The following is a 13,093-nucleotide window of genomic DNA, read 5'->3' as shown; positions in this document are numbered from 1 at the left end:
TGTCTCCAGAGCACTTGCGGAGAGTAGTACTGGGGGACAGAATGGCTGTCAGTGTTTGGCGCTGGTAGAGGCTGTTAACTATATCCTGGGAGACCTGGGTCCCTAGAAGCTCCTCACAGTTCCACTGCGTCAGGCAGACAGCTTGGCCATTTGTTGGTTTGTCCACTGCTGGCTTGTAAGAGTGGTCATGGTCCTGCCTCCTAATATTTGGTGGTTTGCCAGGAGACAGCAATTGCTCAGACTGCCTCCATTAGGAATCACAGCCAGTCATGACACTGTCCTAGAGCGGTGGAAGCAAATTAAGGGTTTCACTTTGTCCATGTAGTGGAAAGTCCAGAGATAAGCATTCCAAAGCTGGTATAGAAAATCCATGATAGCAGAGACTTATATTCTTCCTATAGCTGTCTGCTCAAAAACAAATGGCATAAAATGGGCTTGCTACACTGTGGTCACAAGGTGGCTTCTCTGCCCCCAGCACTGAGTGCTAGTTCCCAGGCTGAAAGAGAGAGAAAGACACACAGGACAGGGCAGCTGATGCTGCCCACTCCTCTACTTCTCCTTATGTTCCTTTGGCCAGAACGCTGTCCTTCCTACCTGAGAACTAGCTAGAGAACTTGGTGTGTTAGTGGGACACATGGGCGTCCACGAGAAAAGGAACCTTCTGTTGGTACAAAAGGCAGTGGAGGAGGATACTGGAAAAGGCAACGGGCAGCCTCAAACAGAGAACCCACAGCGTCAAGCACAGGCAGGCGACAAAGAACGGATCCAGTTGCCAGAGGAGGGAAGACAGAGCAAAACAAAACCGAATCGGAGCTACCACTGAAACCAGCCTGCGCATAGAGTGAGACCACTTCATGCACATTAAAGTATAAAAAGATCCATTAAGGGGAGTCCATTAGACTACAAAATGCTTTCTGGAGCTAAGACACATGAGTTTTTCTCTTTTTAACTTTTAATGGTGAATTAGGTGAAGGCTTACCGAGTGAATCATCTGTTTGACATTCAACAATTTGTACACACATTGTTCCAAATCCTTCCTGGCAACCCCTCACCACTTCTCCTTGTTCCCTGCTTCTGTGCCTTCTTCTTCCCTAACCCTCTGAGCCTTGTGCTGGGTGAACGCTGCCCCTTTCGTTGTCAATGCCAGTGGCTCTAACACACAGCTGGCTTCACTTCTCCCCTTGAAGGGCAGCGATGTCTGTGAGTCCCACCAATCTCTCTCAACCGAGTCTCCTTCATGGTTCTGAGTTCGGTCCCACATCTCTCCCTCACTCTATCCAACTCTTCTAAAGTGATTTTTTACAGAACAGTTAGTAGCGGTAGCGGGGCAGCAGCTCGTTTTTGATTTCAGAGTTGTGTGGACTGGTGCTTGTGGCTCATGAGTCCACTGGACTAATTGTTTCCATATGCTTTCAAATTGTGTCTCCTTTCTTCCCTGTTAACATGGAGAGACAAATAGTTGTACCTTGGATGGCTGATCACGGTGCTTAAGACCCCAGTTGCTACCACCAAAGTAGGTTGCAGAGCACTCTCTGGTGAACTATGATATGCTAGTTGATCTGGATGTTTCTTTTTTTTTTTCTTTAAATCAATTTATTGGGGCTCATACAATTCATCACAATACATAGATGAATTGTGTAAAGCACATCTATACATTTGTTGCCCTCATTATTCCCAAAATTCGCTTTCCTCTTGGGTTCCCGGAATCAGCTCATTTTCCTTTTTTCTCCTCCCCCTCCATTGATCTGGATGTTTCTTGAGATTACCTCCTGGCCTTTGTTCAAGGTGTTGGTTATATCGAAGACGTTTTCATTGCTGTGCCCCCTAAATGCTCCATCACATTCCTGGATATATTTGCAGCAAAGGTAAATGCACACATACAAACCATCTCTGCCATATACATCCATGCACTGCCATGGGTAGATGCTCACTTTGACTCACAAACCTAGTCCAGCTGCATGTCTATTTAACGATCTACCCATAGGTCACCACTATGGCAGGCTTGTATAGATAACAGTTTGTCTCTGTTACTTTTTATGCTCACAAACCTTCCAGTGCCTTCCCCTGCCTCCATCATTTTTCCTGGCCTCCCTCTTCTTGTATATGCCCTTCCCCTTCACGAAAGTTAACACCTATCTATCCTCTAGCCCATGAATCCCCCTCTCTTTCCCTCTTCTACTCTTAGTAACCAACAAAGGGTGTTTCTTTAAGTGTGAAAACCTATCCTTGACTTTTAAAAAGTGATCTTATGCAATAGTCGTCCTTTTCTTATTGACTAATTTTGCTTGCCATAATGTAAGACAAATTAATTTTTAATTCAAGGACTTAATTTGATAACGTGAAAGAAGGAATCCTCATTCTGAGAACAAAAAGAACAGCCTAAGGACCCGTTCCTCTTGTTAGTCGCTGTTGACTTGGACTCTGACGACTCAAAGCAGAAGACAAAACTATGAAGACGTGGACAGATTAGCAACAAGAGGAGTTACTTGAAGCACTTTGAAGCTTGCAAATTAGAAGCATAGATATTTCAGAAATAGTAAAAGGAATGAAGGGAAATTAGATAATAACCTTAAAAGCCCCTGTGGGTTTCCCCCTCCCTCCCAAGGCACTTCTCTGTGGACTTGAACCTCCAAACTTTTAGTTAACAGACTTGTATATGTTGGTTGAGGGGACTTATAAATTCTCAGAGAAGATCAATTTCTTTGGGAAGTCCCTGAATTCTAAGAATAAAAAATATCTTACTACAACAAAACAGTAAGCAAAAAGATACTTCCAAGAGAAAAGAGCTCTTAGATAACACCAGGCTTCCTTCCCATCTGCACCTCTGGAAGCTGACTGGATAGTGGGGTTAACATGTCTAAACTAGAGAGAGGAAAGGGCAGGCCTTTACCTCTCTGTCATGGTGAGAGAAAAAGGGCCTTTTGTAGATGTGAAAGGATTCTGAGGATGTCACACATTAGCTGAGGAGTATATTCAAGAACATACACTAATCAGATCAACTCACTGCTTCATAATTATGATAAATCCCAAATTATGAAGATTGAGTTTAAAAATAGCAATGGAAAATAAATAAGGGAAATCTTCTGAAACATCTGCTGATCATTTCAGGGAAAATAAAGTGAAATTTCCATGACTACTTCTGAGATATTTTACAACAAATCCCTCCCCAACCTAAATAAATCAGTGGGACCATGGAGGTTAATTGTGGCAAATGTTCAAGCAAAGATATACACACCAAAGTCAGCCTTGATTAAGAGGAGCCCTAGATTGTTGAAAGCAATGTAAGAAAATGCAAACGCAAGATTCAAAGTAGGTAAGGTATATAGGCAGAAACCTATGAACATCTGATACAGGTTGTCTGCTGGTGTTCTACAAAGACCTGGCCCAGTGGGAGATATTCAGTGGGGGAAAATAGTCAATTACTGACAAATCACTTCGAACTAATGACAAATCACTTTGAACTAATGACAAAATCCTTGTCCCCAAATAACTACCTATCTGGTGAGGGGGAGGCAGGCTGACAGGCATATGAGAAGATGTGTAAAATGCAATATGGAAAGTATAATGATAATATGCATCAGAGCAGAGCAGTGCTCCACAGGGTTTCCAGTTACTGGCTTTTTAGAAGTAGATCATCGTGCCCTTCCCCCACCCCCACCCCTACCCCTGAGGTACCTCTGTGTGAACTTGAACCTGCAAAGTTTTAGTTAGCAGTTAAATGTGATCCAAAAGTTGGAGACAGGAAAGAAAATAGTGAGAGGGAGGGACAGTTACAAGCTTGTTGGCTGCTGGTGACCATTGATGACGACTGGAGACTTGGGAGCTTGCATTAAGGAATGCAGTTGGAAGGGACTTATTTCTCATAAAGTTATGGATTCAGCAAAATAAGGGGCAGGAGAACGGAGACAACAGAAAAATAGAAGGAAGGAGAGGAGAAAATAGTCTTGGTTGAGAAATCCGAATGGGATGGTGATGAACAGTAAGTAGCTCAAGCTCAGGATGGCTGTGTAACACGTTTCATGCCCACAGCATTGACAGTGCTAGTCAGGAGTCCAGAAGTAAATGTCTCAGGTGCAAGGTTGAAGGGATTATGAGGTTTGAGATAGGTGCTATTGAATTGACTCTGATGCATGGTAATCTTATGTAAAATGTAGTCCAATTCTGTGTTATCCTCACAATTTTATGCATATTTGAGACAATAATAGTGGCTACTGTGCCATTCATCTCATCAATGGTCTTCAGTGCCCCAACCCTACCCTCATCCTTGTCTTCACACTCCCTGGCCCATTACTTAAACAAGCATGAGGTTCACTTCCAAAGATCGACCCCTCTTATGACATGCTCAGAATAAGTGAATTGCACAATATACTGTTGTGATCATAAGAGTCTCTGAGTTTTCACTGGTTAGGTTGAGGAAGTAGGTTGTTAAGTATTTTTCTTTAGTTTGTCTTAATTGGGAGCTCTGCTGAGACTTTTTCATCCTGGGTAACTCTGCTCATCTTTGGAATCCTGGTGCCACAGTTTCCAGCATCACATAAACCTTAAAGCCTACTACAGTATGATAAGCTGAGAGATGGGTGTTAGACAATACTTTGTCTGAAACCCGAGAAGATAGGATTGAGAACTGAAGCAGAAAAACAAGATTTTCCAACTAGAGTGGACTCGAAAGTAGTAGTTCAATATTGGGCTTGAGAACAAAGAGAAGGAGCGAGCTACCCAGAAGTATCAAGAATCTCAAAAGGCAGGGCCACCACTGGGCTCTGCTGTCCAGAGTGATACGGGTGAGAGACTGTGGAGAGGAACGTTCGAGCTGCAGAGTTTAGAGTAGAGTTAGAGTGGGAGTTTAGAGTAGAATTAGGGTGGGCCTATGCCCTTGCTCTTCACCTGTTCGCTAAGGCGAGTGGGATTCCTGGTCTACCAAAAACATTCTGATTATTTTCAATGCACTGGCTTCAGTAGGCTCTTTCCTGTCAATATAGAGAGGGTCTTCCTTCCACCTTCAAGTGAATGCTTTCTCAGCCCTAATCAGTCCCTCTTCCTGCACGACCAGCCTATGGACATAGTTTTGTATTCATAGAAATGAACTTCTCCAAGAGATTAGTTAGCATCTTAGTTGTCCTATGAATAGAGAATGCTGACCTCAAACCAAACCTTACTTCTCCATGAAGTCGGATTCTGCTTCAGGTCATCTCCCCCAGCTTATCTGCTGGACGCAGTGCTAGCACAATCATAAGTATATGCATATGTTTCACTTTGCTCATTCATATTCTTAAAATGTTTACTGGTGCCTAGGAAGTACTGGTCACTCGCCAGGAGACATGTCAGGAATTTCACGTTGGCTAAGACAAAATCCTTGTCCCCAAATAACTCACTGTCTGGTGAGGGGGAGACAGGCTGACAGGCACATGAGAAGATGTGTAACATGGAAAGTATAATGTTAGAGATAAACAAATTATAGAATGTGAGCATAGACTAAGGATTCTTAATTTGGTTTAGGGGAGAAGAGACTGTCTGAGAGGAGGTCCTGGCCCAAGTATTAAAGAAAGGGGAGGGTTTCCCACATAAGTAGCTGGAAAGAGGATATTCTAAGTAGAGGGGCCAACATGACCAAAGGCAGGGAAGACCAAAGGCAGTAAGAAATCATATGGTATGTATTATAGACAAGAAACATTTGACATTAGCTGAAAATTCAACTTCTAGAAGAAGTAATAGTAGGAGACAATATAGGAAATTTTAGGTCTTTCCTAAGTTCAGGACAAACAGCATTGAGAGATCATAGTACCTTTTCCTGCTGTGCCCAAGCATAGCTTCAACATCCTTTAAAATACATACAGAGAGCCACTAATAATTGACACATAAAATGAAATTTATTGTCATAGTGGTTGTGTCATGGATCCAATGAATAATAAATATGACAGGGATCCAGGAAAGAGGATGGCATAAATTAACATCATTCTGACTCTCCCCTCCAAATACGAGAAATGTGAGAAATAGTGCTCAACTCTGGGACCCTCTGAATGAGAAAGCAGAGGAAAGTTGTGCTGAACTGAAGACATGCTTCTTCATTGCTGTCAAGTCAACATTGATGGACTCAACCACGAGTCCCATATGGTAGGAAAATCACATCTCCAAATGTCCCTACCCCTCCTTCAGCACTCCAAGTCATCAGCTATTGTAAACTGGAATAGTTGCTCCCTCAAAACAGTCTCCTGCCTAACCACCACAGCTCCTGCCTGTATAGGGTCCGATTTTTCTCTAGAATCAAGTTTCTGTCCTAAAATCAACCACATTGCCAGAACCGATGATGATGTAGACAGTGTTTAGTTGAAAGCCTACCGAAAAACTTCAAAGAAGGCCTGTACAGTTGAGTTTGCTCTCATAGGTAACATTCTATCTCTCCCCTCCCCCGCAGTGACCCTCACCTACACCAGGATCCAGTGAATAATCAGGATGACATGGCTCCTGGGAAGATGACGGCATAAATTAACTTATCGTTCTGACCCCCCCCCCCACCGAATACAAGTAACATGAGAAATAATGCATGACTTTGAGGTACTCTGAATGAGAAAGCAGAGGAAAGTCATGATGCTGAAACAGCACAGACCTGGTGTGGATTCAGTTCTGGTTCGTCTGCTTCCCAGTGCTTCCAGTGCTGAGAATTGCAGACCAAGGCTGCTAAGTCTCAGTACTTACAAGCAAACATCTTTAGCAGAGGTTACACCCACAGCCAACAGCTGTGAGGAGGAATTCTGATAGCAAGAAAGTAGACTCAGCTGGGGATACATTTGGAGTCTGCTAGCACCTGTCCCACCTGACACTGTCAACTGCAAGGCTGCCGAAAATAGCAGTAAAAGACAAGTGAAATGGAATTTGCTCCCATAATAAACACTCTATCACCACCCCTGCATCTTTTATAGCTCAAGCTTCTGAAACGAACAGGACAGACTTCACAGTTAGGGCTAATCTGTTCCCACTTTGCTCACAGAGCCTGCTGTGGGTTAAAGAAACTTGCATCTTGATTGGAAGGCTGCATTCACAGACAACAATTTACTGGAGAGATTCTGATCTAAACAGGAAATAGCAATCTGATAAGAGCAAGACCTCCTTCCCACCTGGCAATTATTGGTTGCCTGCTTGTAGCAAACTGCTACAGAAGGCATCTAGAAGTCGGCTACTATATTAAACATGCTACCAGCCTCCTTCCACACCCGATAGCTCAGACCTCTGAAACCAACATGGCAGCAGTCATTGGGGAATAGCTTGGGTAAACCTGGTGCTCCAAACAGTTGGCACGCATGGACTGCTAACTGACAATGTTGTGTGCTAGGAGGTAGGCATCTTGCACGGAAGCCACATCCACTGCCAACACACTATGGGTGGACTCTGATAACAAGGCAGACTTCCCTGGGGGTTCATCCTGAGTGTGACTACCCCACCCCTATCCACTAACGCTCAGCTGCTGCACTGATGGACAGATACAAACTCATAGATAACGTTCTCTACAATGGAGTGAGGTGGTGGGTCATTTCAGGGAGGACCACTCCCCCAATGACCACAGGGTACCTGGGACTGTGAAACTAACAAGGCAAAGGCCTTCTGGAGAAGGTCTTTCTGTGCTTTGTCTGAATGTCAGCTCAGATAGCAGCAGCAACCCCAGAGCAGGGACATGCAGATGATGCACCCTTACTTGCTGAAAGTGCGGAGGACTTGAATCATTTGCTGATCGAGAATTACAGTCTTCAGGATGGATTACAACTTAATCCTTACAACTTAAAGAAAACGAAAATCCTCACACCTGAACCAATTTAAGTTGTCATGAATTTCAATTTGTTGGGGTACATAATCAATGCTCAAGGAAACAGTGGTTAAGAGATCAAATGACGAGTTGCATTGGATAAATTTGCGCATGAAAGCTCTTTAAAGGGTTGAAGAACAAGGATGCCACTTTAAGGACTAAGATGGGCCTGACCCAGGCCAATTGGCATTTTCAATTGCTTCATATGCATGAGAAAGATAGACATTGCGTAAGGAAGACCAAAGAATGGATGCATTTGAACTATGGTGCTGGTGAAGAATATTGCAAGTATGATGTTTTGCAAAAAGAATAAATGGATCTTATTGGAAGAAATGCAGCCAGAATGTACTTAAAGGTAAGGATGGAGAGACTTCAGGATATATTTTGGACATGTTATCAGGAGAGACTAGTTCCTGGAAAAGGACACAATGCTTGGAAAAGTAGTCTTTCTCACTGCCAACGAGTTGGTGCCAACTCATCGCAATCCCATAGGACAGGGTAAAACTACCCCTGTGAGCTTCCCAGACTGTTACTCTTCATGGGAGTAGGAAGCCCTGTCTCTCTCCCACAGAGTGGCTGGAGGTTTTGAACTGTTGACCTTAGGGCTCACGGTCCAGCATGTAACCACTACACTATCAAGGTTCCTTTGGGAAAGTAGAGAGGCAGCAAAAAAGAGGAAAACCCTTGACGAGAGGGGTTATCACACTGCCTGCAACAATGGACTCAACTGTAAGAACAATTGTGAGGATGGCAGTGGACTGGGTAGTGTTTCATTCTGTTGTGCATAGGGTCACGATTAGTCAGAATTGACTCAGTGGCACCTAACAACTAACAGCCACAGAGCAGGGTAGAAAATCTAGGGCAACACCTAGGCCCCTAACATGGCTTACTAGGTGTGGGCTATTCACCTAAAGCCATGATCACAGAAACAGAGTGGAAGGGAGTGAACCAAGAGAGAGGCTGCATCCTGTGGAGAACAGATTGATTAGTACACAAAAGTGGAGATGACCATTAATAGAAAGCATGTTTTCTATGATGTTTGTTGTTGTTAGATGCTGTTGAGTTTATTTAAATTCATAAAGACGGAAGGAAACCCAATCCCACACCATCCTCACAATTAATCATGTTTGAGTCCATGGTTGTAGCCATTGTGTCAATCCCTCTAGGGCCTTCCTCTTTTCCATTACCCCCGACTTTACCAAGCATGATGCTCTCTCCTGACTACCTGTCCAAAGTACTTAAGACAAAATGCCAACATACTTTTCTCTAAGGAGAATTCTAGTTGTGTTTCTTCCAAGGAAGATCTGTGTATTTTCTTGACAAAAATTTGTGGCAGCACCATAATTCAAATGCTTAGATTCTTCTTTGGTCTTCTTTCTTCCATGTCCAACTTTCACATGCACATGAGGCAATTGACAATGCCATGGCTTGGATCATGCGCCCCTGAGTCCTCAAAGTCACACGCTTATTCTCAACACTCTGGAGAGCTTTTGTGCAGCAGATTTACTCAGTGCAATTCCTCCTTTGGTCTATTGACTGCTGTTTCCATGAGCATTGATTGTAGATCCTAGAAAGACAAAATCTGTGACAACTCTTACTTGTTCTCCATTTATCACAATGTTACCTCTTGATCCATTTATGAGAATTTTGGCTTTCTTTACATCGAGTTTTAATCCACATTGAAGGCTACAATCCTTAACCTTCTTTATCATGTGTTTCAAGTCCTCCTTACTTTCAGCAAGCAAAGTTTTGGTAATTGCATATTGAGGTTGTTAATTAGCCACCCTCCAATCCGGATGCTACATTCCTTTGCATATAAATCATCTTCTCTGATTATAGCTACAGATTGAATAAGTGTGGTGAGAAGTAACAACTCTGACACAAACCTTTTGAATTGATTTTGAACCATGCAATACTACCATGTTTTATTCACACAACTGCCTCTTGCTCCATGCATAAATTACACATGAGCACAATAAAATGTTCTAGAATTCTTATTCTTCTCAAGGCTATCCATAGTTTATATTGAATATCTTTGCATAGTCAATAAAACACAATAAATGTCCTTCTGGTATTTTCTGCTTTCAGCCAAGATCCATCTGATATCAACAATGATATCTTTTGTTCCTCATCCTCTTCTGAATCTGGCCTGAATCTCTGGTAGTCCCCTGTCAATGTACAACTGCAATCATCGTTGGATGATCATCAGAAAAATTTTACTTGCATGTGATATCAATGGTATTTTTCTATAATTGAGCATTCTGTTGAGTCACCCTTCTTTGGAATGGGTATAAATATGGATCTCTTCCATTCAGTTGGCCAAGTAGCTGCCTTCCAAATTTACTGGCATAGACAAGTGAGTGTTTCCAGTGCTTCATTAGCCTGTTGAAACAAATCATTTGGCATTCCATCAATTACTGGAGCCTTGTGATTTGCTAATGCTTTTTCTGCAACTTGAACTTATTCTTTCACTCCCATTGGTTCTCACTCATATGCTACCTCTTGAAATAGTTGAATGTTGACAAGTTCTTTGTGGTACAGTGATTCTGTGTATTCTTCCCATCTTTTTTGATGCTTCCTGCATCATTCAATTGTTCATAGAATCTTCCATTATTTCAACTTGAGGGTTGAATTTTCTTTCTTTAGTACCTTTAGTTTAAGATATTCTGTGTGTATATGAGAGGGATTAAAAGTTGCAAAATGAGATTTGGAACTACTGAAATCTGTCACTCTCTATCACTCTTAACCAAGACAATGAATACTGGCTGTCATAGCTAAAGCAATAAGGCAACAGGGGGAAATAAGAGACAGGCGAATTGATAAGGAAGAAGGTAAACTGTCTTTAATCAAGGACAATATGAGCCTTTATGAGGAGACTCCAAGTTTATGGAAGCTTATGAAAAAATGAATTATTGGATAATAGAATTTTTAAACAAACCTTTAAAAGCCCCTGTGTATCTAGAAAATCCCAAGTTATTGCCTCTGATAGGTAAGGTTCAGAAAAGTGACAGGACATAAGAACAACATACAAAAAGAATGCCAGAAAGGAAATTAGAAAATAATACAATTTACAGTAGTCATCAAGAGGATAAAATACTTAGGAATAAATCTAACTAGAATTTTAAAATACTTAAACAAAGAAACTATAAACACTACTGCTAGAAACCAAGAGAGACCTCCATATGGAAAAATATGCCAGGCTCATGGATAGGAAGACTTAACATTTTGAAAATAACAATACTATGCAATGCAACCTAAAGGTATAATGCAATCCCAATTCAAATTCTTATAATATTCTTTAATGGGATGGAAAAAAACTAATTACCATCTTTATATGGAAAAGAAAGAGATTCTTGTTGGTTAAACATTATTGAAGAAGAAAAAGTAACAGGACCTGCTCTTGACAATCTCAAAATCTGCTATACAGCCACTGAAGTGAAAAGTCTGGTACTGGTATATATTTTTCAATGGAACAGAATTGAAAATTCAGGAATAAATTCCTCCACCTATGGAGAGCTGATCTTTAAGAAAGAACTTGAGTCCATTCAATAAGGAAGAGATAGTCTTTTTAACAAATGGTGTTGGCAAACCTGGATATCTATTTGCAGAAAAATAAAACAAAGTCCATACTTTGTACCATACACAAAGATGAACTCAAAATGTATTAAAATCCTAAATCTTAAATCTAAAGTACTAAGTTTATGAAAGAAAACCTAGGGGCAAAACTAAGAGCACTAGTTATGGCATAATTTACTATCCAATATAACTAATAATACACAACCAGCAAAAGATAAATTACATAAATTGCCCCTAAAAAATTAAATACTGTAATCATCAAAATACTGTACCCTTCAAATGAATGGGATAAAAAGTAAGAAAAGAACCCACAGAATGGATAACATTTTTACAAATGATTTTTCTTCTAATTAAAAAAAAATAGATATTCAGAAACCCTGGTGGTACAATGAGTATAGTGCTCAGTTGCTAACCAAAATGTCAGAATTCGAACCCATTAGCCACTCCATGTGAAAAAGAGATGGCAGTCTGCTTCCATAAATATGTACAGGAAATCACGTGTTTTTTATAAAGGAAATCTAACTCTGTAGCCATAAGAAGTATATTCAACATAGGAAAAATACCCAGCTGAATCTTGTAGAAAGTTAGCTATTAGAAATATAAATTGAGAATATGTGTTAAAATGTTAAAATGCTAACATTTTAAACAAAATATGTGACTGATTGGATGATGAACTACAAAAATATGGTTGAGAAAAATGACAATGGTCATTCAACATTAGAAAATGAATCAATGGAAGACATCACATCTATAAAGCCAAAGAAAATAACCACATGATCATTTATAATAGCATCCAAGAGAATAAAATGGGAATTAATATGATCAGCAATATGAGAAATTTACACATGAAAACTGTAAAACAATGCTGAAGTATATAAAAAAAGGATTTAGATCATTGGAAAGATGTTCCATGTTCATTGGAAAGACTTAATTTTGTTAAGATGCTACTATGACCTAACATGATTGTGGATCCTGAACAATTCTAATCAAAAGTTCAATGACATTCTTTACAAAAACAGATTCTTAACTTCATCAGGTACAGTAAGAAGACTTCGATAGCTGAAACAATGTTTACAACAGACACAAAATAGGAACAAATCACATTCTGAGTTTAAAGCATGCCAGTGATACTTAAAGTAATTGAAGTATTCACAGAACAGCTAAATCTCTGCTTAGCCTCTCACTTCTGTGTACCTGTCTACAAGAATTAAATTACTCTGTTTGAAATACTTCAGGTGATTTCCATTTTTCTGCCTCACTTCTGGCTGATTCATCTTGATTCATTTCTACTCAGGCCTGATTCACTCTTTTCTCTCCACTCACTAATAGATGATATCGCATCATGCTCCAATACTGAGGTTATACATATTATGGAGAGGGGTGATATTGCAAACAAGATTATGAAAGAGGCTGGTCTTCAGGAAAAGTGATCTTTCAAACTTGTATCAATATCCTGAGTAATGGATGTGGACATTTCCCCCAGACAGTGTCAAAGGATCCCCAGCCAAAGCATTTTCTTCTGAAGGGCTACTCTGGATAAGCCCAGGAGCAAGTGGACAATTGAGATGAGGGCTTCCTGGAGTACTTTGGAAGGCACCCTGGTGGTGTAGCGGTTACACGTTGGGCTGTAATCAGCAAGGTCCGCAGTTTGAAACCACCAACCACTTCACAGGAGAAAGATGGGGTTTTCTGGTTCCGTAAAATATTACAGTCTCAGAAATT

The sequence above is a fragment of the Echinops telfairi genome, unplaced genomic scaffold (genome assembly GCF_000313985.2).
Source record: "Echinops telfairi isolate 266 unplaced genomic scaffold, ASM31398v2 ScPeMD7_7467;HRSCAF=8505_1, whole genome shotgun sequence".
NCBI lineage: Eukaryota > Metazoa > Chordata > Mammalia > Afrosoricida > Tenrecidae > Echinops > Echinops telfairi.
This window is presented reverse-complemented; position numbering follows the sequence as displayed.